Here is a 27712-nt window from a genome sequence, read left to right as displayed (position 1 = left end):
AATACTGCTGACCTGAATCTGGTCAGTACGAGTAAGCTCCATCAACAGGTTTAAGCAAAGAGGGGAAGTGTCTTTCAGTGTTTGCTCTGTTCAGATGATTTTCAAAGTTGTTTACAGAGAGAAACAAGTTACACATCCAATTCTTTATCCGCTGACCCACCTCCATGTTTTTTGAAGGAGTTATATATATTAAGTAGTGCTTTCTCTTTCACTAAAGCCAACCCTTATTTTGCCTATTCTCATGGATCTTCAGTTCAGTTCAGTTCAGTCGCTTAGTCATTTCCAATTCTTTGTGACCCCATGAATCGCAGCACACCAGGCCTCCCTGTCCATCACCCACTCCCGGAGTTTACTCAAACTCATATCCATCGAATCGGTGATGCCATCCAACCATCTCATCCTCTGTCACCCCCTTCTCCTGCCCCCAATCCCTTCCAGCATCAGGGTCTTTTCCAATGAGTCAGCTCTTCACATGAGGTGGCCAAAGTATTGGAATTTCAGTGGATCTTAGGGAATAAGAAAGGAGAGTTGGTCTAAATGAGATACCTAGATAGTTTTTAATTACAAAATTCTTCATTGCCTCAGGACCTTTATTGGAGTTGCAATCACAGAGAGACTCAGGGCAAACCACTCGCCCCCCCCTACCTTGGGTCTCAGTTTTCTCATCTGTGAAGTGAGGAGTACATGGATCAGTGTTTGCCCAAGTGGCCACCCATGTCACCAGCTGTAGAGCAGATGATTTTAGGTGATATGTGAATAATTGCTCCAAGTTATGCATTTATTTACTAACTTTCAAAACCCATGATGTTTATGAATATTACTGGTTAAAGTAGATACTGAATATTTTTTAAAGTCAGTGAATAGAAAGAAAAATATTAAGTAAATGATATGAGGCTATGTCATAAAATAGTGACATGTTATTTTTGAATGAGTAACATCTGGAAAATACTAGACTGGATGATCCCCAAGGTATGTTTTAGCTTTGACTCTAAAATGTCTATAATTGTTAAGTCCTTGTTCCAAACCTTGCTCACGTTAATGATGCTAAAGCAGCCAAACTTAAACAAAACAGACGAAAGTTAAACAGCAGAAGTACAAAGGGCTTAGGTAACTCTCAGACTTGAGACTCACTCCAAAATTAAAACTAGATACATTTCCTTCCATTCTGACATGGAGTTTTAACAATATTGTCTAAGCAACTCCATGTAACACTTTCATAAAAGCCTTTTAAAAAACCCCTATCTTGAATTATAAATTCTGTAATTGTGCCCCAAATGTTTATAGTATGATCAACACTGGTGTCCTAGAAGAGTTGCAAATTCTGCTGTGGTTGTCCTTTAACTGCTTCTTGGAACGGAAACATACATACTGACTTCATTTATTAAGTGCCTAGCAATGGCCTTGCACTTGGTAAACTTTATCTTGTGTAATCCTCATAACAACCCTACAGATTCCTATTTTGAGGTTAAGAAACTGCAGCTCCTCGAGTTTCCTAACTTACCCAAGGGCTCAGAGCTACTCAGTGGTGAGAATTTTTAAAAATGCTACCCCAGTCTGTCTCATTTCTAGGCACACACTTTTTCTACACCATAAAAGCTTCATGTTAGAAATTTAAAGAACACCCCTCTCCCTCTCCCTCTCTACATGTGAGGTAGAGAGGCCTTTGGACTTGACCAAGAAAAGCTGTGGAAGAACTCACATTCCTGAAGAGTAGGCCAGAGACTTGGGCTGAAGTAGCAGGTACAGGGTGGATTATTTCAAAGAAACGTGACCCTCGGGTATAGAAAACAAATCTGTGGCTACCAGAGGGGAAACCGGAGGGGAGTGATGAATAGGGAGATAGGGACTGGCCTATCACTGACCTATCAGTGACCTATCAGTGACCTAGAACAGATCACTCAGAAGGACCTCCTGTGGAGCACGGGGAACTCTCTCAATGCTCTGTAAAGACCTGTATAGGAAAGGAATCTGAAAAAGAGTGGATATATGTATATATACAACGGATTCACTTTACGCTGTACAGAATAAATGAGCACAACATTATAAATCAACTATACTCCAACAACAACAAAAAAAATTTTTTTTTAAAAGAAAAGAACTGTGATCCTGACCTCTGCCCTCTCCCTCTCAAGGGTTTCTGCCTCCTGCTCGGTCCCCGGATGGAGACCCCCTCCTCCTCTCTGAGCCTCTGCAGATAACCAGCCTCGGGCCTCACCGCTCTGGCCAGCCCGCGGGAAAGCTGGCATCTTTCGTGACTGTGGTAGAGCCTTATCAGTCCCCATCCCAGGGGTGAGCCTCCTCTCTCCCCACCGCTCCACCAGCTGATAACTCTCAGCAGAAAGTGACCACACTGTCTGCCAAACTCCCACAGATCACCCCTTGACCTTCCCTCCCCTTTTGTCCTCAAGGAATTCTCTTCAGAATGCTCTAAGAAAGACCAGCTATCCATCCCTTTCTTTGAGAATTCTGTCATCCAAAAACAATGTGGGATAGAGCTGAAGTTATGAGATGTCCCCTTTATCCTTCTGGGAAAAGTTCTCATATAAATTCACTCCAAAAAAAAAAAAAATACAGTAAAACAAATATCTTATCAAGTGAGGAAATAAAACCGAAAACATTTACAGTATTTGGAAAACAGTCTTAGTCATAAAGGTCTGAGGAGAGAAGGAAGCTCCCTCTAAGCCTACTTTGTTTCCAACACAAAGGCTTCAGTTACAGGCAGCTGACAGGTGCCCAGAGCAGTTGCTCAAAGGCCAAAAGCCCAGCAAAGAAAGTATGGATGTGAGTCTCGGTTTAATCCTGTTCCCCATTGTCTCTGTTATCAGCGCTTTTCCCGTTTAAGGTGAAGTCCTATAGGAAACTGTCCTCAGAAGACCTCTCTAAGGCCCAGCCAGCCCATCTGTTAGTCTCAGTCTGTGGGACTGCTGGGCTCCCTGGTGGGTCAGTGGTAACGAATCTGCCTGCCAACGCGGGGAGATGTAAAAAAAGCGGGTTCAGTCCCTGGGTTAGGGAGATCCCCTGGTGGAGAGCATGGCAGCCCACTCCAGTATTCTTGCCCGGAGAATCCCAAGGACAGAGGAGCTTGATGGCCAGTTTTGTGGGTCAAATCGGCCAAATAGCAATCCAACCTACACTTTTCCTTCCCATCCTGGGAGGGGCAGCTTTGTCTTGTGCATCGTCTCTACCTCATTTGCTCGCCTGGGGCACCTCTCCTGGATCGTTCCTTTGCAGGCCAGCCCCACACCCAGGGGCCATCTTCAGTCTGGCCCGATCCCCGCACACAGCCTGGGCAGGAGCTCCGCCCTGTGGCCCCTGCGCCTGCCCGGCTTGCTCGGGAGGGGGCTGGAACTTAACCAGGACTGTCTCCTGAGAAGGGTGAGGGTAGGCTGATCCTCAGGGAATTCCCTCCACTGAATAGTCTCTGGGCCCCAGAGCCCACTTAGTACGTGCATACACCCTAGAACACAGACCACCTCACCCTTCCGGCAGGCAAACCAGCACACGGACATCTTCTGTCTGAATTTTCTTCTATTTCACATTTTTAAATGCTGGTAAGTACCCACTGCATTTATTCTGTGGCCCACTAATGGGTCATGACTTACTGTTAGAAACATACTCAGAGAGGCCCTCCTAAATACATCCTTTGAATACAAATGAAAACTCATACAAAGCAGCTCCAGCGGAGGCTATCCCCCTGAGTGTCACGACCTGGTCCTGCTGGCCCTGCCCCGCTCCCTCTGTCGCTCTGACTCAGGGTGGCATCCTGATGGCGGGGCCTCGATGCTAACCTTGACCACCCTTTTCTTGCCTGCACTCCCCAGCCCCGAGCCAGGCTTCCTGCCCAGAGTTTCTTGCCCCTTGAAAATGTGAGCTTGATGATGACATGAAACTGCAGCTTCAGAGGTTCATCTGTTTGCCATTTTAATGATTTCATATTTTAGCCCAATTTTGAAAATGTAAGATGTATTTGGTACAGTTTCTCTTAACAAAAAACACCATCCACAAGGGAGCCCAAGTACTAACCTCATAACTGTCAGTTTTGAAAGACTGAGATTGAGAAATGGCAAAATCACACCTCCAAAGCGTAATTCTTCATCTGTTCTATTCTCCGTGATTTAAAAAAATCAGACTATGTCTGCATAGCTTTTATTATAGACTCTGTTATTTATTGTTGCTTATTTGATTAATCATAATCTCCTCCATGAGTCCAAGTTCAATGAAAGCAGAAACTATTTAGCTCACTCCCCAGTACCTAGCCCAATACTTGCTTTATAGTAGGTCTCAATAAATATTTCCTGAATTAATAAATGTACGTTTCCTTTAAGAAGACTTTGGTAAGATTTCTTTCTGTGCAAAGGCTTTGAAATTTGTCTCATGTCTTCTAAACTAAAACACCTGGTGTGAATTTGTCACAGAATCAAAAAATACGTGTACAACCCTATAGGTCTTAGTTATCCTTAGACTCCCAATTGGAGCATAATCTTCCCAAACTCATCAACCCCCAATACATCTTCCTAGTAATAATAGCTGCATCTACTACACTCTTCGTGATAACTCTAGGAGGTAGGTATTGTTATTACCCTGTTATACAGAAGGGGAAATTGAGGCCCAGAAGGGCTTAATCTTGGTCTCTAGATTCTAAGCCACTTGCTTTTATACCACTCTTTTTATGTAACATCTTGTTATCTTTCTTTAAAAGTGTTATTTCTCTGTGTCCTTCTGAGAACCTTTTGTACAAAGAGAGCATTAAAAGATGTCATGGAAGAGGAATGAGCTTTAAAAATCAAGTTATTAAAGAAAGGGAATGTGTAATGTCATAATGGAGAGGCTTCTTAAAGATTTTTACACAGATTTTGAATATGCTGTTTGAAAAATGTATCTTCTCTTAATGCAAATAAATGAACAACCTTTCAAAATAACATCATTATTGCCTGATCTTAGGTTATGTTCTTTCAAATATAAATGGATGTCACAATAACTGTGAGAAGTAGCTGTTTCTACAATAAAACAGATTTAAAAATAAGGAATAAGAAATAATAATTTGACTATAGAGGGGAAAAAAGGTGTTTTAAACAGTTTTGTAAAGGTAAAGGAGGGGGATTTTACTTATCTAGAAGTCAATGAATAATTTCTACCCTGGAACATGGAAAAGGTTCTTGAGATATATTTTAATCTGAAAGCCCTCTGTCTCTTATTTTCTCAGTTCCTCTAATTGAATGGGTAGAATGTGTAAAAGGTTTTCAGTGGGGTTCAGAGGAACATGGTGTAAGTTTTCTGAATTTTACAAAAGCAGGGGTAATTTTTATGTCTTCCCTTAAGGTTATTGGTATTTCAGAAAGACACCTATCCTGAAACTGTTTTGTCTCTCATAATTGATAATTGCAACGGCTTGCTTTAAGAATTTGGTCGGCAACAGACACAGTGACCACTCAAAGTTCATGACAAATGCTTAGTGAGTAAAAAACGGATGGTGAGTAAAAAACTGGGCTGAGAGGTGTCAGAGACAATCTATCTACATTCCTTCTGCCCCTTCTCTTCCCTGGCTCCACCCCACCTTTGACCTCAGGAACTAAACTGAGATTCTTTCCGCTGGCTAATGGCAGGAAGGTGCCTGTAATGAAGAAACAAAGTATTAGCTGGTAACATTAAGGCAACAGCTCCCCTTGACTTCCGCCGGTGCAGCTGGGGCTTGGACAACCGCCAGGGAGGCCAGGGCGGTCTTGCCCCTCGGAGAAACACCCCCCCAGGACCACGTGTGGGTGCAAAAATCACCGGGGAAATGAGGCAGGGAAGTAATTCGGCCTTGGGAGCCAGTTCTGATCTTGTCACCAGGAAGAAGTTAGGGAATAAGGTGAGAAATAGATTGAGAAATAGATTTTAGAGTGACATATTGGTTATCTGGTAATACTGAAGGAACAGTGGGGAAAGAATTGCACACACTTAATGAAAAATGCCTGTGACCAGTCCTCCCACACTGCCTCTGTATGTGGCTTAGGGGTATCATCTATGTGGCCTGAGGAGTGCTCATCTACCCAAAGATATATACCTGTTGAGCAGAAAGTACAGAAATCTCAGTTCCTGTCTTTCCTTGTCACATGAAATATATTTTTTTATTCTTTTAGAAGAAGATAATATAATAGGCAATATAAACATTATAATTTTTTAAAAAAACATATAAATGCCATAACTGGAACAAAACTTCATTTTTGAACATTACCTCCCACGTGAATAGTTCAAATATAGTTGCACACATAGTGTATTTATACAGAGACACTAGGCAGAAATATTTAACAATAAACAAACCCACCCACTTGAACAAAAACCTGTTCTCTGATCTGTTGACTGAAATTTACTACATATTAATACACTGCCAAATCTTTTATGTCACGAGTTCTGCTGAATTCCTTGATTCCTCTTTCCTTCCAGGAATGAAGGATCCTACAGGACCTTAGACGTTGTGCTTGACTTTTGGACTTGTGCTGTCCATGTAATTTTAGTTTGTAAACGAAACTTCACACACAGCTGGACTAAACAGAAGAAGCACTGGACGCTTGGGTTGTCCCGACTTTCCATGTGGCTTCGGCTTCTATCACATCATTAAAATTTCTCCGTTTGAAATGAGGGATTGACCCCACCTTCTCAAATATCCTCCTGACTCCACATCCTCCTGGGGCCCCTCCTACTTCTCCAGCCATCCTTCCTCAGGCTTCTTTGATGACTTCTCTTCATTTTTATTTTAATTTTATATTGGGGTGCAGTTGATGAACAATGTTGTGTTAGTTTCAGGTGTGTAACAGAGTGATTCAACTACACATGCACATGTATCTGGGTTTTTTTTCAAATTCTTTTCCCATTTAGGTTGTTACATGATATTGAGCAGAGTTTCTTGTGCTATGCAGTAGGTCCTTGTGGGTTATCCATTTTAAATATAGCAACGTGCACAGTTCAGTTCAGTTCAGTCGCTCAGTCATGTCCGGCTACTTGTGATCCCATGAACCGCAGCACGCCAGGCCTCCCTGTCCATCACCAACTCCCGGAGTCCACCCAACCCATGTCCATCGAGTCGGTAATGCCATCCAGCCATCTCATCCTCTGTCGTCCCCTTCTCCTCCTGCCGTCAATCTTTCCCACATCAGGGTCTTTTCAAATGAGTTAGCTCTTTGCATCAGGTGGCCAAAGTATTTGAGTTTCAGCTTCAACATCAGTCCTTCTAATGAACACCCAGGACTGATCTCCTTTAGGATGGACTGGTTGGATCTCCTTGCAGTCCAAGGAACTCTCAAGAGTCTTCTCCAACACCACAGTTCAAAAGCATCAATTCTTTGGCACATGTCAATCCCAAACTCCCAATCTCTCTCTCTCTCTCTCCCCTTCTCTTTAAAGGTTGGAGTTTTCCAAGGTTCAGTCTGGAGCCCTGATTTTTTCAATATCCTCTCCCTTTGCTAAGTTGCTTCAGTCATGTCTGACTCTGTGCGACCCCATAGACGGCAGCCCACCAGGCTCCCCCGTCCCTGGGATTCTCCAGGCAAGAACACTGGAGTCGGTTGCCATTTCCTTCTCCAATGCATGAAAGTGAAAAGTGAAAGTGAAGTCGCTCAGTCCTGTCTGACTCTCAGCGACCCCATGGACTGCAGCCCACCAGGCTCCTCCGTCCATGGGGTTTTCCAGGCAAGAGGACTGGAGTGGGGTGCCACTGCCTTCTCCATCCTCTCCCCAGGGCAGGTCATCTATTTCCATGGTTTAAGTATTTCCCCAGTCCTCTCCTCGAAACTCCCATACATTCACCTGGCTAATCAAACTGCCTTCTTGCTGTTTCAACTGCTTAACTCAAGATTGAAGATGTTGGTAGAAATAATTACAGATGAATCTTAGAGCATGCCAGCCCTTAAGAATTCAAAAGTTTCCTCACAGGCACCTCCAACTCAGCATCTCCCAAACAGAACCCTTGACTCAACCCAATGCCCACCCAGCATGCTCCCTCTCTTCCTTCTCCTCCATCTCATTGAGGGGAACCATCCTCCTCCAGTTGCTAAATCAAAAACACTCTGTAGACTTTCCTCCCTCCCTTCTCCTTTGTCTCAGGATTCAAAGAATCCTGCCATTTCTCCTTCCTTGACTATTTCTCACCTTCAGCAGTTTCTCTCCAGCTGTACGTCATTCTCAGCCCTTTCCTGGACCACTGGAACATTGTACTGACTTCCCTGTTCCCACTTTTGCTTCCTCTGGAACACAGAGTAACTTGTTAGTTTCTTTTGGCTGTGGGGAGCCTCAGCTGTGGGACTCGGGCTCAGCAGTTGTAGACTTGGTCGCCCCATGACATGAACGATCTCAGTTCCCCCATCAGGGGTTGAAACGGAGTCCGCAGCACTGGAAGGCAGATTCTTAAACCACTGGACCGCCAGGGAAGTCCCCAGAGTCATTTCTTAAAAACACAGATCTGATTATGATACACGACCATTTGTAAACCATAAAGAAGTCATGTTTCCAATAAAAGGTCGACTTCTTTCATGGCCTACGTTGTCTGGCCTCTTCCCCCTTCCTGTCTTATCCACTCGTTCTCTTGCTCTCAGCCTCACCAGAGTCCTTTCTCTAACTGAATGGACAGCCCCTTCTCTGCTTCAAGGCCTTGCGCTTGCTGTTCCTTCTGCTTGGGACCCGCTCCCCGACCGCGCTTCTTTACCTTCTGTTCATTCTTGAGTCCTCAGCTTCACCGTGACCTCTTCTGAGAGGCCTCCCTCTGCATGCGCGCGCACACACACACACACACACACACGTACACACACAAACACACATACACATGTATACACACACAAACACACATACACACACACATACACATACACACAAACATACATAGACATATACACACGCACACACATACACACACACATATGCACACTGTTAGTATCCCAGCATATCTTTCCATTTAAACCATATTTAATTGTGCATCTTCTCCTTATCTGCCTATTGACCATCAACTACTTCTGTCACTTATCTTTTCAGTAGTTAATAGCATGTTAATATTTTTTGAAAGAATAATTTATAAAATGTGAACAGGGGAAGGCTATTTTTTTTAAATTTTATTGGAGTATAGTTGTTTTACAATGTTGTATTAATTTCTACTCTACAACAAAATGAGTCAGTTATACATATACATACATCCCCTCTTTTTTTGATGTCCTTCCCATCTATGTTACCACAAAGCATTGAATAGAGTTTGCTATGCTATACAGTAGGTGGGGGAGGACTGTTTAAACTTTCAAAAATGTTTCCACTGTTTGGAGTCTTTAGGTTTATAATCATTTGAGACTATAAGTCAATAAAATGATTTTAAATAACAGTGCTCTCCACAAACTAACCTACAAGGCAACAGAGTTGTTGATTTGTATATTTGTTGGGAATGTTTAATTGAAGATCAAGAACATTGGTGGAAATGATCACTGGAGACTCGATCAAAGAGCATGAAAGGGGACTTGCCTGGTGGTCCAGTGTGTAAGTGAGGGACCCAGGTTTGACCCTTGACTGGAGAACTAGACCCTGCACACCACAGCTAAGACCATGCAAAGCAGTGAAGACCCAGTGCAACCAGAATTAAAAACGAAAAGCATGACTATCCTTAAGGATTCAGAACTTTCCTCTGCAGGTGTTTATGGGAAGAGATAATGTCCAGAAAGGTGTTAGCCAAGGCTGCTCTTGTTTGATTATCAGTCGTAATAAAGAAGTCATTTGATCTGACAAGAGAAGTGACAGGAATGGATTGAGATAAAATATCCAAACATCTGGGATTCTCTCAGAGTTGAGAATCCTTTCCTGGTTTATGAAGAATGCATTTTCTACAAACATTTGGTTTATAACTCCCTTGAATGTTGTAAAGATTAGTCTATGTTAGTAAAGTGCTTTTTAAATAAAAAGTGATGTAAAGCAAAAAATAAAATAAAACCAAAATCTGGTTTGAATTCCTTCACTTTGAGAAATTGGTAAGCAGTTTAAAAGATCACATAGTGTGAATTAGCCAGTCTATTTTAATATTTTGGAGGAAAGCAGTGTTCAGTGAGTGACATGATGGAACTAGAAAGCAAGTTAACTCTACACTTTTCTTTTATTTAATAAAAATAAGTGTGCAAATTTTTGATTGTCCATTATTATGGTAGAAATGGACAGGGATATTTACCACTGGAATGAATTAGGTATCTGCAGTAATAGCAGTATATTAGCATGTACCTACTATATGCGGCTCCCCAGGTGGCGTTAGCTGTCAAGAACCTGCCTACCATTGCAGGAGACGTAGAGGACGCAGGTTTGATTGAGGAAGACGCGGGTTTGGGTCGGGAAGGTCCCCTGGAGAAGAGCATGGCAACCCACTCCAGTATTCTTGCCTGGAGAATCCCATAGACAGAGGAGCCTGGCGGGCTTCAGTCCATGGGGTCACGGAAAGTCGGAAACGACTGAAGCGACTTAGCAGGCACACAGGCACTGATGAAGGAAGGAAATAGGTCAGATACAAAACTGACACTGGGAAAAGCTGGGCTGACACCCAGTGGGCCTTCCAGAGCCTCTCAGCGTTCCCTTTATTTATTGGAGTATGGTTGATTTACAAAGCTGTGTTTGTCTCTGTACAACAAAGTGAATGAGTCATACACATACATACCTGCCCTGTTTTCTGGATTCTTTTCCCATATCGGGCATTACAGAGCATTGAGCAGAGTTCCCTGTGCCCTACAGCAGGCCCTTGTTAATGACCTGTTTTATACATAGTAGTGTATATGACAATCCTGATCCCCCAATTTATCCCTCCCCGTTCCCCCTCCACCTAATCAGGTTCATTTTCTACATCTGTGACTCCGTTTCTGTCTTATAAATAAATGCACTATTTTCACTGTTTTTTTAGATTCCACGTGGAAGCAATATCATATGATATTTGTCTTTCTCAGCCTTCCCTTGAAATGAAATAATCCCCACAGCAGAAGTGCGCGTGTGCCTGTGTGTGTGATCCACGAAAAGCTGCCGCCCCGGGGAGCGAAGACGCCCGGACCGAGAATGCGAGCTGGCCCGGGAGCAAACGCAGGCTGTTCTGACCCTTCGGGGACATCTGGGCAGGAGAGAGGATTTGTTTTAAGGTAGGACTAAAGCTAGAAGTTGTAAACATCCTCTCTGCTTCTCTGAGAGCTTAGGGGACAGCTGAACACAGAGCAGAGAATAAGCCGCGAACGAGGGGCGGAGGAGAATTTCCGGGATAACAGGTGGCCCCTGCAGGCTCTTGCGGAGCGTGTGCTGCCGGAGGAAAACACTCGCCTCTGCTCCACACGGAGGCTTACTGGCCCACGACAGAAATACGGCTGACAGAGAGTCCGCTCTTAAGCGAGCACTTTGGGCAACTGTAGATGTAAAGAGAAAATTAATGAAACGTCTTCGTGCAAGGAAATAACCATTTTGATGATGACAAGCACGGATGAGGAACGGCATGAAGCCTGGTCGGGGATTACTTAATGAAAACATCCAGGGCAAGAAAAGGAAATGATGCTGCCGGGTCACAGACAGAGCGACCTCCATGTGATCCTCCCCGAGGAGGGTTTAAAGTTAACCCCAGAACCGTTTGGGATTTGTATGTTTAGTACCTGTACATTTTGATTGGGTCACTATTTGTTTCAACCACTGGGTTAAGTATTTAGTTACCTCCATATTGCTACTTTTGTGTGTGTGTGTGTGTGTGTGTGTGTGTGTGTGTGTGTGTGTGTTCTTTTTGGCCGCAAGGCATGTAGGATCTTAGCTCCCCAACCAGGGATCGAACCCTCACCCCCTGCATTGGAAGGCGAATTCTTCACCACTGGACCACCTGGGGAAGGCCTTACAAATTCATGTCAATGTATGGCAAAGACCACTACAATATTGTAATTAGCCTCCAACTAATAAAAATAATTGGGGGGGGGGGGGAAAAAGCAAATAGCTCTGAAGAGAAGTGAAAAGCAAAGGAGAAAAGGAAAGATATACCCATCTGAATGCAGAGTTCCAAAGAATAGCAAGGAGAGATAAGAAAGCCTTCCTCAGCGATCAATGCAAAGAAATAGAGGAAAACAACAGAATGGGAAAGACTAGAGATCTCTTGAAGAAAATTAGAGATACCAAGGGAACATTTCATGCAAAGGTGGGCACAATAAAGGACAGAAATGGTATGGACCTAACAGAAGCAGAAGATATTAAGAAGAGGTGGCAAGAATACACAGGAGAACTATACAAAAAAAATCTTCACAACCCAGATAATCACGATGGTGTGATCACTCACCTAGAGCCAGATATCCTGGAATGTGAAGTCAAGTGGGCCTTAGAAAGCATCACTACGAACAAAGCTAATAGAGGTGATGGTATTCCAGTTGAGTTATTTCAAATCCTGAAAGATGATGCTGTGAAAGTGCTGCACTCTATATACCAGCAAATTTGGAAAACTCAGTAGTGGCCACAGGACTGGAAAAGATCAGTTTTCATCCCAATCCCAAAGAAAGGCAATTCCAAAGAATGCTCAAACTACCACAAAATTGCACTCATCTCCCATGCTAGTAAAGTAATGCTCAAAATTCTCCAAGCCAGGCTTCAGCAATATGTGAACTGTGACCTTCTGGATGTTCAAGTTGGTTTTAGAAAAGGCAGACCCTGGAGAAGGAAATGGCAACCCACTCCAGTATTCTTGCCTAGAGAACCCCATGGACAAAAGGGACTGGGGGTCTATGATCCATGGGGATAAAACTTAGCGACTACACCACAACAACCATAAAAACAAACCCACAATCAGGCAGATTATGATTCAGGGAAATACCTTTTCATGAAAATGTGGCAAAAAAAAAAGAAATAAAGAAAATGTGGCATAAAATGGAGAATGAAGAGACCTAGCAAAGTAGAATGTAGAGTTTTGTAAGAAATTAAAATGTGAGTATAGAATAATAGTTGTTAATATTCAAACAATAAAGTCCATGGCTAAAGGGAAAAAATAAATAGAAAAGGCAGAGGAACCAGAGATAAATTGTCAACATCCTCTGGATCATCAAAAAAGCAAGAGAGTTCCAGAAAAACACCTATTTCTGCTTTATTGACTATGCCAAAGCCTTTGACTGTGTGGATCACAATAAACTGTGGAAAATTCTGAAAGAGATGGGAATACCAGACCACCTGACCCGCCTCTTGAGAAACCTATATGCAGGTCAGGAAGCAACAGTTAGAACTGGACATGGAACAACAGACTGGTTCCAAATCGGAAAAGGAGTACAGTCAAGGCTGTATATTGTCACCCTGCTTATTTCACTTATATGCAGAGTACATCATGAGAAACGCTGGGCTGGATGAAGCACAAGCTGGAATCAAGATTGCTGGGAGAAATAATCAATAACCTCAGATATGCAGATGACACCACCCTTATGGCAGAGAGTGAAGAGAAACTAAGAAGCCTCTTGATGAAAGTGAAAGAGGAGAGTGAAAAAGTTGGCTTAAAGCTCAACATTCAGAAAACTAAGATCATGGCATCTGGTCCCATCACTTCATGGGAAATAGATGGGGAGACAGCAGAAACAGTGTCAGACTTTATTTTGGGGAGCTCCAAAATCACTGCAGATGGTGATTTCAGCCATGAAATTAAAAGACACTTACTCCTTGGAAGGGAAGTTATGACCAACCTAGATAGCATATTAAAAAGCAGAGACATTACTTTGCCAACAAAGATCTGTCTAGTCAAGGCTATGGTTTTTCCAGTGGTCATGTATAGATGTGAGAGTTGGACTCTGAAGAAAGCTGAGCACCAAAAAATTGATGCTTTTGAACTATGGTGTTGGAGAAGACTATTGAGAGTCCCTTGGACTGCAAGGAGATCCAACCAGTCCATCCTGAAGGAGGTAAGTCCTGGGTGTTCACTGGAAGGACTGATGCTGAAGCTGAAATTCCAATACTTTGGCCACCTCATGTGAAGAGTTGACTCACTGGAAAAGACCCTGATGCTAGGAGGGATTGGGGGCAGGAGAAGAAGGGGACGACAGAGGATGAGATGGCTGGATGGCATCACCTACTCGATGGACATGAGTTTGAGTCAACTCTGGGAGTTAGTTGGTGATGGACAGGGAGGCCTGGCGTGCTGCAATTCATGGGGTCACAAAGAGTCGGACACAACTGAGCAACTGAACTGAACTGAACTGATATTGTTAGTTGCCAGAGTATGAAGTCAATCAATCTCAACTTATTTGGTGGGGTCTTTATAAAAGAATTGAATTTAAAAAAAAATCTGAGGCTTTGTTAAAGAAAGAAAACTGTCCTCCACAATGCTGATTTTAATGCAATCAAGGTTTCCAGAGTGGGCAGGCCAGGTCAGCAGCATCCCTGAGACTCTGCGGTCCACAACTTTTTGGCACCAGGGACCAGTTTCATGACAGACAATTTTTCCATGAATGGGGGTGAGGGGATGGTTTCAGGATGATTCAAGCACATTACATTTATTGTGCATTTTGTTTCTGTCATTATATCAGATCCACCTCAGATCTTCTGGCATGAGATCCCAGAGGTTGGCAACCCCTACCCTGGAGACCAGGAGTAGGAGGGCCTTGTTCCCGTCAGGGTGTTTTACTCCACACTTGCAGAAGTGGATGTTAGTGGAGCGAGTGCTTCTGATCCTAAAGAGAGGGATTGAAGAAATAAGGAAAAGGACCAATGGCAGGCTCTTACTTTGCCACCTCCCTGACTTTCGCCTTTTATCTTTCCAAAGACTGTGTTTGTCCACCAGGTTGCAGCCTCTCCAGACCGCTGGTCGCCACTGCTGGGATGGCTCTGAAGGTATTGCCTTCCATTCCGAGGACTGGTGACTGAGGTGAGAGTCAGGACACTGGATTTGAGTGCATGGACTGCCCTAGCAACCAGCTGAGGACCCTGCTCAAGTCTCCTGATTGGTTTACATCACTCCGTGGCCCAGTCCTGCAGACAACATTCTCCCCCTCGGGCCCAGAACCTTCTCTGACTTGACTCTACCCACCCTCACTTTCTGTGGCTCCTCGACTCCTGAACTCACTCAGAGATCCTCTTGGTGGGCCCGCTTCCAGGAAAGTCTCTCTCAGCTGCAAAGGACCTGAGACATTTCTCTGCTCCACTTATGTTCCCCCCCCCGCCATACGTACCTATCCAAGTCCAGCGCCTCTGAGGCCAAGTCAAATCCTGAGCTCACACGGAACCGCCCTCAGATCCTCTCAGCATTATTTCCTCTGTCCTCGAGAGTGATTCGTGTGTCTCTCTCCTGCCTCTCCTTGGTTGTGGTTCCTCAAAGGAGAGATCAACTCGTCTGTGCCACAGCCCGTAAGAGTTTGCTTTGTTGAGTCTTTTGTTGAATTTTGTTGAATTCTTTTGTTGAATTGCTTTGAACAAAATCATTCTAAACTTTCATTAAACAACATCACTGGGATACATGTAAAAGAACTTCTGTTTAGGATATTTAATATATATATAGCTCCTTCTGTTTAGTGTTTTAAAAAAATTCTTTGTTGAAAACCCTACTGTATAGCACAAAGAACCATACTCAGTGCAATAACTTATAAGGGGAAAGAATTTGAAATAGCACGTATGTGTGTGTGCATGTATACGTATACATATACATATATAAAACTGACTCACTTTGCTGTATGCTTGAAACTAACACAGTGTTGTAAATCAGCTATGAAAAGTGAAAGTGAAGTCACTCAGTCATGTCCGACTCTTTGCCACCCCATGGACTGTAGCCTACCAGGCTCCTCCATCCATGGGATTTTCCAGGCAAGAGTACTGGAGTGGGGTGCCATTTCCTTCTCCAGGGGATCTTCCCCAACCAGGGATCGAACCCAGGTCTCCCGCAGGCAGACCCTTTACCCTCTGAGCCACCAGGGAAGCCCCGAATAGTTGATTGAAATCAACTATACTTCAATAAAAATTCCTTTGAGATATAATTCACATACTATACAATTCACCTATTTAAAGTGTACAATTCAGTGTTTTTTAGTATATTTATAGGGTTGTTCTATCATCACTACCTTCTAGTTTTGGAACAGTTTTATCTCTTCAAAAAGAAACCCTGTGCCCATTAACTATCACTCCCACCCCCTTCTTCCTTCAGCCCTGGCTACTGCTAATCAACTTTCTGTCTCTATAGATTTTTCATATCCTGGACATTTTACGTGTGTGGAATGATAAAATATGTGGTGCTTTGTGATCAATGTGTCATTGAAACATTCAGTGATTTTCCTTTTTTAAAAAGATAGGCTAAATAAATAAATAAAGATTGTCTCCTTTAAATAAACCTCAGGCAAGATCCACCCTGAAAGGGAGAAATCATCAATCAGGCAGGAGGAACACTGAACGACCTTATTAAGGCTACTTATATTTCACAGCACATAGCAACACCATCACACAGATAAAAGACTCTTACTGAAGGGGAAGACACTTCTGTTGTTGTCGTTGTTGTTGTTCAGTCGCTAAGTCATGTCCGGCTCTCTGTGATCCCATGGACTGCAGCAGGCCTGGCTTCCCTATCCTTCGCCATCTCCCAGAATTAGTTCAAACTCATGTCCATTGAGTGAGTGATGCTCTCTAACCATCTCATCCTCTTTCGTCCCCTTCTCTTTTTGCCTTCAGTCTTTCTCAGAATCAGAGTCTTTTCCAATGAGTCTGCTCTTTGCATCAGGTGGCCAAAGTGTTGGAGCATCAGTTTCAGCATCAGTCCTTCCGATGAATAATCAGGGTTGATTTTCTTTTGGATTGACTGGTTTGATCTCCTTGCTATCCCAGGGACTCTCAAGAGTCCTCCAGCACCACAGTTTGAAAGCATCACTTCTTCAGTGCTCAGCCTTCTTTCTGGACCAACTGGAAGACACTTCAGGCGAATGTAAAACACATCATGAGAGCAGCCGTCCTCTCCTAAGACTGGCTTTCATCTTTGGAGTCTTCAGACCCTCCAGCATACCCTGGCTGGAGTTTTTGAGAAAGGCCTAAAATTTACTATATACCTTTTCACTAATAGGATGATGTGCAGTTTTTCAATAATCAATAAAGTTTCCTGCATCATATTAGAGAAACAAGTGTAAACCTTTATTACTAATTTCATGAATCCCAATATGCACACTTCTTCACATCTAAAGATTCTTCCATTTGGGGTGTACCTTTCCGCGGCTGCAGGTCTGGTGGAGTGGTGAAGGAGCTGTCTGCTGGCACAAGCACAAACCCTTCACAGCTGTTCATGGGGCATCTCAACTGAGAGGTGTGCCTGGCTGCCACCACCTATGCCGAGTCCCCAGGCCACTTACAAGGTCTTCAGAAATTTCCTCTATGATTTGACAGTGACATTCTACATAACCATGGCTCCCAACCACACAGAGGATGACGTTACATGAAGAAACACAGATTTGACTGAGGATTAAAAAGTGATTCAGAAGACTCTGCAGGCAAAAAAGTTTTAGGAACACTCTAACCTGCTATTTTTCTTTTTATGTATGCACAAGAATAACATGTGACTTTTGAAAGAAATCTGGGTCTGAGTATGTCTAAAGGAGCATTTCCAAAACGATTTTTTAAAGCTTGTGTCAGAGTTTAATTAGCAGGTATTTGTTTCTTTCTTAGTGGTACATAAAATGATACATTTTACAGTCTGAAATTCTGTTTCATAAATTCCATCTGTTCCTGCTCTGTTAGCCCATTCCATTCCATACCTTTTTGAACGAAAGGAGAGCTTGAGAAATGGGCCTGGTTCTTGGCCAGCCAGCGGGGCTGGAAAAATGAGTCTACGTAAGGAGCTTTGGAGGCGGCTTCTCATGTCCCGTGCTAGTACACAGAACAACAACAAAAATCCTGCTAGAGACATGCAAGTCAGGACGCACAAGATCCAAGTGGGCTTTTAGTTTTCAGAGTGCTGGCCAGCAGCCTGGAGACGCTCTATAAGCTCCCGGAATCCTCCAGAGGATTGCAGAAGTCCATAAACTACAGGCTGACATCATCCTTGTCTGGGCAAAGACAGGCCAGCAGCCACCCAAGCACAGCCTTTCAGAATCTCTAATGAATTAATCACCGTAAAGCAGAGTGGGAGAGGAACCAGCTCATGCTGTCACCCCGCCTCGCCGGGCTCCACCTCCCAGCCACCAATTAACTTTACAGTCGCATCTCCTCTCCTGCCAAGCTCTCCCATGAAGGAATTTATCACCTTCTGTTCTGCTTTTCTTCCTAAATGTGATTCAGAAACCAACAGTATCATTTAAAAAGGCACTTTCAGCCAATCTAATTATGCTCCCAAGCACCTTTCCATGGAACGAGAAAGCTCTTCTGCGTTTCCTTTTGTGGCCTTATTAACGATGTTGGCGCAGAAGCTCACTGCTAACTGGGGCCAAGGATAATAAGAAGCACTTGTTCTGTGCTGGGCACTGTTCTGAGGACTTCGTACATATTACCTCATCTAATTCTCACGAGAATCCTGTGAGGCAAGGACACATGTCACAGATGAGGAAACCGAGGCACCCAGCTCCAGACAGAAGAGATGAGGGCTGAACCCAGGCAAGGGGCTCCAGAGTCCATGCTTCTTCTTTTTCTGTTTTTGGCTGTGCCTGTGGCATGTGGGATCTTAGTTCCCTGGGCAGGGATTGAACCTGTGCCCCCTGCATTGCAAGTGCAGAGTCTTAGCCACTGGACCACCAGGGAAGTCCCCAGAGTCCAGGCTTCTGAAACATAATCAAATTCCTCACTTTGTCTTTTTGTAAGTAAAGAATGGGAAGCTTTGCTGGTCCTGTGGTTTTCACACCTTTAAAATCTGTCTTCCTTAGAACTCAATATATAAAGGACACAATCAGAGATGCCCTGCTTGAAAGGGAGACAAGGCCCTGTAGGCACTGGCCCAGACTGGCCTGCCTCAAACCCCTGAGGTGGCCTGAGGCATTTCCTGGGACCCCAGAGCTTCTGGAAAACCTTGACCTCAAGGCCTCTATTATGGACAAGTTACCCAAGATCTCAGGGGAGACGCTCCCTTCCCCAGTCGGCAGAGCATGTCTTGGGCAGACGGTAGGCCAGCCCTGCGCTCCTGCCCAGCTCCCCGCTTGCTGGCCCGGCCCCAGCAAGCTGCCTCCGCATGTCGGTCAGCGCTGGCCTTGCTGCACTTAATGAGGACAAACAAATGTGCTCATCGCGTAGAGTTCACGTGTGAGTGATGAGGTCATCCTGCTCCTGCTTAGCAATCCTTTCTCTGGAAAGATCTAGGCAGATGCTGATGAGACTTAAACATGAACTCCCAGATAGCAGTGGTGGGCTTGCAGGGAGGTACCCCAGAGCAGGGAGGCACCCCAGAGCAGGCGGTACCCCAGAGCAGGGAGGTACCCCAGAGCAGGGAGGTACCCCAGAGCAGGCGGTACCCCAGAGCAGGGAGGTACCCCAGAGCAGGCGGTACCCCAGAGCAGGCGGTACCCCAGAGCAGGGAGGTACCCCAGAGCAGGCGGTACCCCAGAGCAGGCGGTACCCCAGAGCAGGGAGGTACCCCAGAGCAGGCGGTACCCCAGAGCAGGCGGTACCCCAGAGCAGGGAGGTACCCCAGAGCAGGCAGTACCCCAGAGCAGGTGGTACCCCAGAGCAGGCGGTACCCCAGAGCAGGGAGGTACCCCAGAGCAGGCGGTACCCCAGAGCAGGCGGTACCGCAGAGCAGGTGGTACCCCAGAGCAGGCGGTACCCCAGAGCAGGGAGGTACCCCAGAGCAGGCGGTACCCCAGAGCAGGCGGTACCCCAGAGCAGGGAGGTACCCCAGAGCAGGCGGTACCCCAGAGCAGGGAGGTACCCCAGAGCAGGCGGTACCCCAGAGCAGGCGGTACCCCAGAGCAAGGAGGTACCCCAGAGTAGGCAGTACCCCAGAGCAGCGAGGTACCCCAGAGCAGGGAGGTACCCCAGAGCAGGCAGTACCCCAGAGCAGGTGGTACCCCAGAGCAGGCAGTACCCCAGAGCAGGGAGGTACCCCAGAGCAGGGAGGTACCCCAGAATAGGCGGTACCCCAGAGCAGGGAGGTACCCCAGAGCAGGCGGTACCCCAGAGCAGGCAGTACCCCAGAGCAGGGAGGTACCCCAGAGCAGGCGGTACCCCAGAGCAGGGAGGTACCCCAGAGCAGGCAGTACCCCAGAGCAGCGAGGTACCCCAAAGCAGGGAGATACCCCAGAGCAGGTGGTACCCCAGAGCAGGGAGGTACCCCAGAGCAGGGAGGTACCCCAGAGCAGGCGGTACCCCAGAGCAGCGAGGTACCCCAGAGCAGGCGGTACCCCAGAGCAGGGAGGTACCCCAGAGCAGGCGGTACCCCAGAGCAGCGAGGTACCCCAGAGCAGGCGGTACCCCAGAGCAGGCGGTACCCCAGAGCAGGTGGTACCCCAGAGCAGGGAGGTACCCCAGAGCAGGTGGTACCCCAGAGCAGGGAGGTGCCCCAGAGCAATCAGGTACCCCAGAGCGGGGCAGCAGGATAACTCTGCTCTGGACTTCATCTCAATTAGTCTCATTTTCAGTGAATATTTTTTTTAGAATAAGTGGTTTGTTTGTTTTTTTAAAGATTTTTTGATGTGGATCATTTTTCTAAAGTCTTTATTGAATTTGTACAATACTGCTTTTATTTCATGTTTTGATTTTTTTGGCTACAAGGCATGTGTGATCTTAGCTCCCTGATCTGGGATCAAACCTGTGCTCCTTGAAGTGGAAGGTGAAGTCTTAACCACTGGACCGCCAGGGAAGTCCCTTCAAGGGAATTTCTTGTCTGGCTGTTACTATTTTTTCATCCCAGATTTTGTTTGGAAGTCTAGCCTTCTGACCTATCCCTAATAAGATGCAAAGGCTAAAGTCATTTCAGTTGTGTCCGACTCTTTGTGGCCCCATGGACTGTAGCCCATCAGGCTCCTCTGTCCATGGGATTCTCCAGGCAAGAATACTGGAGTGAGTTACCGGGGGATCATCCCAATCCAGGGATCAAACCCTTGTCTCTTATGTCTCCTGCATTAGCAGATGGGTTCTTTACCACTAGTGCCACCTGCGAAGTCCCTAGTAAGATAGGGGACAGAAATCCAAAACCACCAGAGACTCATTCATGTTGACAGTATCTCCGTTCCTGGGAGTACAAATGCGCAGCTTCTTCTGTATGGATCACTTTGTATTTGCAGAGAGCTCACAAAGCATCATTGTTTTTGAAAGTGTTGCTGCTTGAAAATGAATCTGTATCCTTTCCTTGAAAATAAATCTGGTCTTTCCTTCACAGCAGGCACTATCAAGACCTTTCCCGGGGGCTCAATCCAGACAGATGGAATCATTGGCCATGAAGTAATAGTAATACACAATTACCACTCTGTATTTTTAAGTTCATAGAGGAGTGATTCTTTGATTGCAACACTTTCCTTTGTGTTAACTGAACATCAGCCACCTGACCTGGTCATATAACAATTTTTTCAGAACTCTGATCATGTGCATAAAAAAGGCAGCCCTGTACCCCTTTCTGGCTTTCTCTGATACTGTCTCGATAACTTCAGTAGTGTAATACATTTACATGAGTGAGTGAAAGTCGCTCAGTCGTGTCTGACTCTTTGCAAAGCCATGGAATGTAGCCTGCCAGGCTCCACTGTCCATGGAATTCTCCACCTAAGAATACTGGAGTGGGTAGCCATTCTCTTCTCCAGTGGATCTTCCTGACCCAGGGATGGAACTGGTTTCCCACATTGTGTAGGATAGAATTTAAAAAAAAAGAAATTCAGTTTTTGCTCAATACAGATTTTAAAAGTTATATTTTCCTCTCTGTGAATAGATAGATACATTATGTTTAGTCAGACGCAACTACAGTATTACCTTCTGCAACTTCAGGCTTCTTCAGATATGTCTGTCTTCATCTTTTTTATCCTCGGCCAAATTGTTTACGGTCACACTTAATTCTCTCTGGAAAGAATGCCGTATTAATCATTAAGAAATATGAATTCCTTCTCACTCTGGCTTGAGATTGGAGAGCTTTGAGCCATAACTTGGAAAATTGTGGGGAAAGTGAGGTGCTCAGTTTTGAAAGACATTATAATGTAGGAGGATAATCCCTCGACTTAATGTCGAGGTGGCTATCTTCTTGGGTCTCGCTCAAACCTTGAGTCAGTAGTCTGGAGCTGAGAACAAGCAGTGGGTAAACATTTTTTGTCTGGATGCAACCAAGTGTAAAAGGAAAAAAAAATACCATCCTTCATAAGATATTCTACTAACAATAAATACTATTAGAATTGCCTCATTTCTTCCAATCATTCTTAATGTGATGGTTCTTAAGTGGGGCATATTCAATATACAGATGTACAGTTTCCACTGAAGACCTACTAGGTCAGAATCTTTGGGAATGTGACAAAGCAGTGTGTCAAAAAAGCTTCACAATTTCTTTTTTTGTTGCTCTGCCTACCTAATTGGCCAAGAATGACTTTTTTCAAATGGTTCATTTTGTATTGTAATTTTAAAATTATACAATGTAGAACATGGTGACTATAGCATTGCTATGCAATATATAGAAGAACTATTAAGAAAGTAAATCCCAAGTTATCACAAGGAGAAATTTTTCCCTTTCTGCTCCTTTCTTTCTATTGTATCTATATGAGAAGATGGATGTTAGCCAAACCTATAGTGGTAATCATTTTGCAATATATGTAAATCAAACCATCATGCTGTATGCCTTAAACTTGATATGGTAATGCATGACAATTTATTTCTCAATAAAACTGGAAAAAGTTTAAGAACAAATTTAAAGTTCCAAGAATAATGTTTTACAATGTTTTATTGATTTCACTAATGGCAAAATTAATTTGGCTGGTTAAAATGGCACAATTCCAAAAGATGATTTGAAGGGTAAAGTTGACAGCAAATGATACTTGAGGGAAGGCAGATGAAAAGTTGGGGGACTTCACTACACTTCAGTTTGAAGGCAGCACTGTTGGTGGGGGTTAAAAACTCTTACCACCTGCTGCTGACGGTGTGCAGTGACCTGGTCCCAAGCCAGCAGCAGACAGCTGGAGAGGCCTCTCCATCACCAAATACTGACATGGCTGGGTCCCTAGCGGCAGTCTTAAGCAAGAGGCCGAGCCCTGGGCAGGCTCAGCAGGGCCTCGGCCCCGTAGGAGTGTCCTCTTTCCTGGGGAGGACCTCTGAAGCCTTGGGGTCTGCCAACTGTCCATGGTGTGGGATCTTCCAAAGCTGCTGTCCCCGGAGTATGAGTGATGCAAGGACGAGAAGTGGTTCAACAAAGTATAAGAGGTAGGCTAGACTGTACCAAATTGAGGTTAATATATTGTAATTTCATGTCTATGAAGTCATTTCACACAAAGAGCATTTTCTCCTGGGGGGAACCATACTCTTTCAAAATGGCAAAGCCTAAAATAAGAAGGACTCACAATAGGCTAAATTTTTTTGAGGTATGGTTTTCTTTAACCATAGATGCAGAGGCCCATCAGGAGTAGCTTGTAAAATCCACCACTGTGAGCATTCATGCACTGGCTCTGCTGATTGGACAAATACATAGTAACGCAGCTGCCTCTCCAGGGGCAGGCTGCAGCCTGACGTTTGCACAGCCAGCAGAAACAATTTCTTGCAGGAGACGGACTTCCATTGTTTAACAGTATGCCTTCCAAGGAAGCTGCACCCTCAGCCACACACGCCGTCTCTTTCAGAGGACGTGGCTGCCCTCTGCCTGGCTGCCTCCCTTCAAATTAATAGGCAGCTAGCAAATAATCAATGCCTTTTATACAAGATGGCAGAGGAGATTCTGTAGGTCTCTGTATTGGGAATATTTATCATGTGAGGCAGACATGAGCATTAAAAAAAATGTTGGTTTTTCTTGATTATCAAAGTAAATCATGTTCAATACAGAAATGTTGAAAAATAGGAAACGTTGAAAAAGAAAAGAATCATTTTTATTTTATTCAAAGATGGCCATTCAAATATCTTAGTGTACGCTGCAGCATTACACAACGGGCATCACAGCCTGTGCTCAATCGGTAGCCCGCCTGCTGTCTCACCCAGTAGCATACTATGCGTGCTGGATAGTTGTGTGTGAAAGTGGCTCAGACGTGTCTGACTGTTAGTGACTCCATGGATATCAGCCCATGGAATTCTCCAGACCAGAATACTGGAGTGGGGAGCCTTTCCCTTCTCCAGGGGATCCTTCCCAACCCAGGAATCGAACTGGGGTTTCTGCATCGCAGGCAGATTCTTTACCAGCTGAGCTACAAGCTCAATGTTTAGTTGTTCCTTTTTTGTGTGATGAAAGATTTTTCAGTGAATCTCCTATGTAATTTTTAGTCTACTTTCTGATTATTTCCTTCAGGTACATTCCTAGAAGTGGAATTTCTAGATCAAAGGATAGAAATGAACATCATGGCATTTAAACAAATATTTTCTGGGTAAATTGGAAAACACACCATTGTGTTTACTGGTTGTGTGCAGTGGTTTCTGGATCAGGGAAAAAACACCTGTCATCAGTTTTTCTCATTCAACACTTTTTTGACACTGGGTTAGGCTTAAGTTGGGCTTCCCTCGTAGCTCAGTTGGTAAAGAACCCTGCAGTTCAGGAGACCCGGGCTCAATTCCTGGGTCGGGAAGATCCCCTGGAGAAGGAAATGGCAACTCACTCCAGTATTCTTGCCTGGAGAATCGCATGGACAGAGGAGCCTGGCGGGCTACAGTCCATGGGGTTGCAAGAGTTGGGCCCGACCTAGCGACTAAACTACTACTACTGCTAGGGTTGGGTTAGGGTTAGGCTTAGGGGCTTCCCAAGCGGCTCTAGTGGAAAAGAACCTGTCTGTCAATGCAGGAGACGTGAGATGTGGGTTCGATCCCTGGGATGGGAAAGTCCCCTGGGGGAGGGCATGGCAACCCACTCCAGTATTCTTACCTGGAGGATCCCCATCAACAGACTCTACAGCCCATAGGGTCGCAGAGTCAGACACAGCTGAAGTGACTTAGCACGCACAGCACAGGAGGTTTGCTGCTTCCTCTAGAGGAGAGTTGACTGAGTGACAGTACCCAGCTAACTAGCTTCCTTTAAGGCCTGCAGACTTCTCATCCCATCAACAAGATCTCTTGCTTTATGCATTCTAGTAGGATTCAAAATGAGTCTGACCACAACTAGGGGGTGAAAGAAGAAAGTATTTGCATCTTTATTCCCTAGTCTGCTTCTTGAAGAATTGCTATGGGTTGGCTGCATCCTTTTTTAAAATTTTATCTGCATTTTTTTAAACTCTGATAATTAAAAAAAAAAAACATACCATTTACATTTTTAACCATTTGTAGTTGTAAAATTCAGTGATATTAAGTGCATTCATGGTGCACCATCACTACTATATATTTCAAGAACTTGTTCATCAAACACAAATTTCATACTCATTAAGCAATAACTTCATCATACCCTCCCTCTGATAACCTTTATTCTACTTTTTGTGTAATGAACTTGCTTCCTTTAGGTATGGCTTATAAGGGGAATCATCCAGTGTTTGTCCTTTTGTGTCTGGCTTAGCTCACACTCTCACACAGCACAATGTTTTCAAGGTTCATGCATGCCACAGCGTGTATGGGAATTTCATTCCTTTTTAAGGTTGAATAATATCCCATTGTCTGGCTGCTCCCCGTTTTATTGATCCCCTCATCTGTTGCTGGACATCTGAGTTGTTCCTGCCTTTTGGCTGCAGTGAATAATGCTGCTGTGGACGTGTGTGCAACGTGTGCATCTGTTCCGAAGGCTACAAACCCTGTCTGGTGGTCCTGTCCATGTAATCGCCCTTTGTTCCGGTAACACTCTCTTTTCTTCACCCTCTAGGATCCCTACTTTGCGACTTGGATTCTGCATTCTGCATCATGTCTTATGGACTTCACCACACTATACTCATGTTTTGGTAATTCTTCTCTTTATTAATTTTTCTTCAAATTACCCAGTTTGACTGTGACATCTATTTCCTGCCAGATTTGACTTTCACTAAACTTTTACCACAAACTGTCTTTACTCTAGTCCTGAAACAACTGAATACCTCTCAAAGAATACCTGGGCCTATGGCCACTAGCTATTGACAAGTCCCTGGACATTTCAAACAGCACAGATGACCGGGCTCCACTCCACTTCAGTTGATTCAGAAAAACCTGGTTCTTGTTGTACATTCACAAAGCCGTGCTCAACTCTTTGTGACCGCATGAACTGCAGCACGCCAGGCTTCCCTTTCTTTCACTATCTCCTGGAACCTGCTCAAACTCATGTCCATTGAGTCGATAATGCCATCCAACTCTCTTGTCCTCTGTCATCCCCTTCTTCTCTTGCCCTCAATCTTTCTCAGCGTTAGAGTCTTTTCCAATGAGTCAGTTCTTCGCATCAGGTGGCCAAAGTATTGGAGCTTCAGCTTCAGCATCAGTCCTTCCAATGAATATTCAGGACTGATTTCCTTTAGGATGGACTAATTTGATCTCCTTGCAGTCCAAGGGACTCTCAAAAGATTTCTCCAGCACCACAGTTTGAAAGCGTCAGTTCTTCGGCCCTCAGCTTTCTTTATGGTCCAGCTCTCACATCCATACATGACTACTGGAAAAACTATCACTTTGACTAGATGGACCTTTGTCAGCAAAGTGATGCCTCTGCTTTTTTAATATGCTGTCTAGGTTCGTCATTGCTTCTCTTCCAAGGAGCAAGTGTCTTTTAATTTTGTGGCTGCAGCCACCATCTGCAGTGGTTTTGGAGCCCAAGAAAATAAAGTCAGTCACTGTTTCCACTTTTTCCCCATCTATTTGCCATGAAGTGACGAGACTGAATGCCATGATCTTTGTTTTGTGAATGTTGAGTTTTAAGCCAGCTTTTCCCACTTTCCTCTTTCACCTTCATCCTCTTCACTTTCTGCTATTAAAGTGGTATCATCTGCATATCCAAAGTTGTTGATGTTTCTCATGGCAATCTTGATTCCAGCTTGTGATTCATCCAGACTGGCATGTCGCGTGATGTACTCTGCACAGAAGTTAAATGAGCAGGATGACAATGTACACTCCATATACTCCATGTTGTATTCCTTTTCCAATTTTGAATCAGTCCATTGTTCCATGTCTGGTTCTAACTGTTGCTTCTTGACCTGCATACAGATTTCTCAGGAGTCAGGTAAGGTGGCCTGGTATTCTCATCTTTGAGAATTTTCCAGTTTGTTGTGATCCACATAGTCAAAGGCTTTGGCATGGTCAATGAAACAGAAGTAGAAAACCTTCACTTTAAAGACGTATCCCAGTGATTCTAATGCTGTTGGTCCAAAGTCCAACACAAACCTCTGGCAACTGGGCTCTTGTTTGCAGACCTGAACCAATGCAGTTTTAGGTCTACTTTAGGAATTTGGACCAACATTTTTTACCTAAAATAACTAAAGTATACTGAAATGAAGAAATTTGAAAATAAATCACATTTCATTCACATGTCCTTTTCTAAATTAACTTTGCTTTGTATTGGGTTGCCTTCCAAATGATCAGCTTTTTAGGAGGGGAGAACAGAGCATGATTTTCATACCCAGAAATTATCTTCCAAGCTGCCAGCATCTTGTCCATTTATCTCCAGGCACAATCTCCTTGCACCCTAACCTTTTTATGTTCAAGATACTATAGCAGTCATAAAAGGCTAAGATTGAGAAGCTACCAGCAGGCAACCTTCATACTTCCAAAAGTTGCTGAATTTGCAGTATTTCTCATAGTGTATTTCCTGGTA

The 27712-nt window shown here is 44.3% G+C and overlaps 1 non-coding gene across 1 annotated transcript; it reads right to left on the bottom strand.

Moving 5' to 3' along the window:
* Window positions 1–18599: 18599 nt before the first annotated feature.
* On the bottom strand, window positions 18600–18672 carry TRNAA-UGC (transfer RNA alanine (anticodon UGC)). The gene has a single exon. It is a non-coding gene; the product is annotated as a tRNA-Ala (tRNA).
* Window positions 18673–27712: the final 9040 nt, after the last annotated feature.

This window comes from Odocoileus virginianus, chromosome 12 (genome assembly GCF_023699985.2).
Source record: "Odocoileus virginianus isolate 20LAN1187 ecotype Illinois chromosome 12, Ovbor_1.2, whole genome shotgun sequence".
NCBI lineage: Eukaryota > Metazoa > Chordata > Mammalia > Artiodactyla > Cervidae > Odocoileus > Odocoileus virginianus.
Note: the sequence above shows the minus strand (reverse complement) of the source record. Positions and strands in the feature narration are given on the sequence as shown.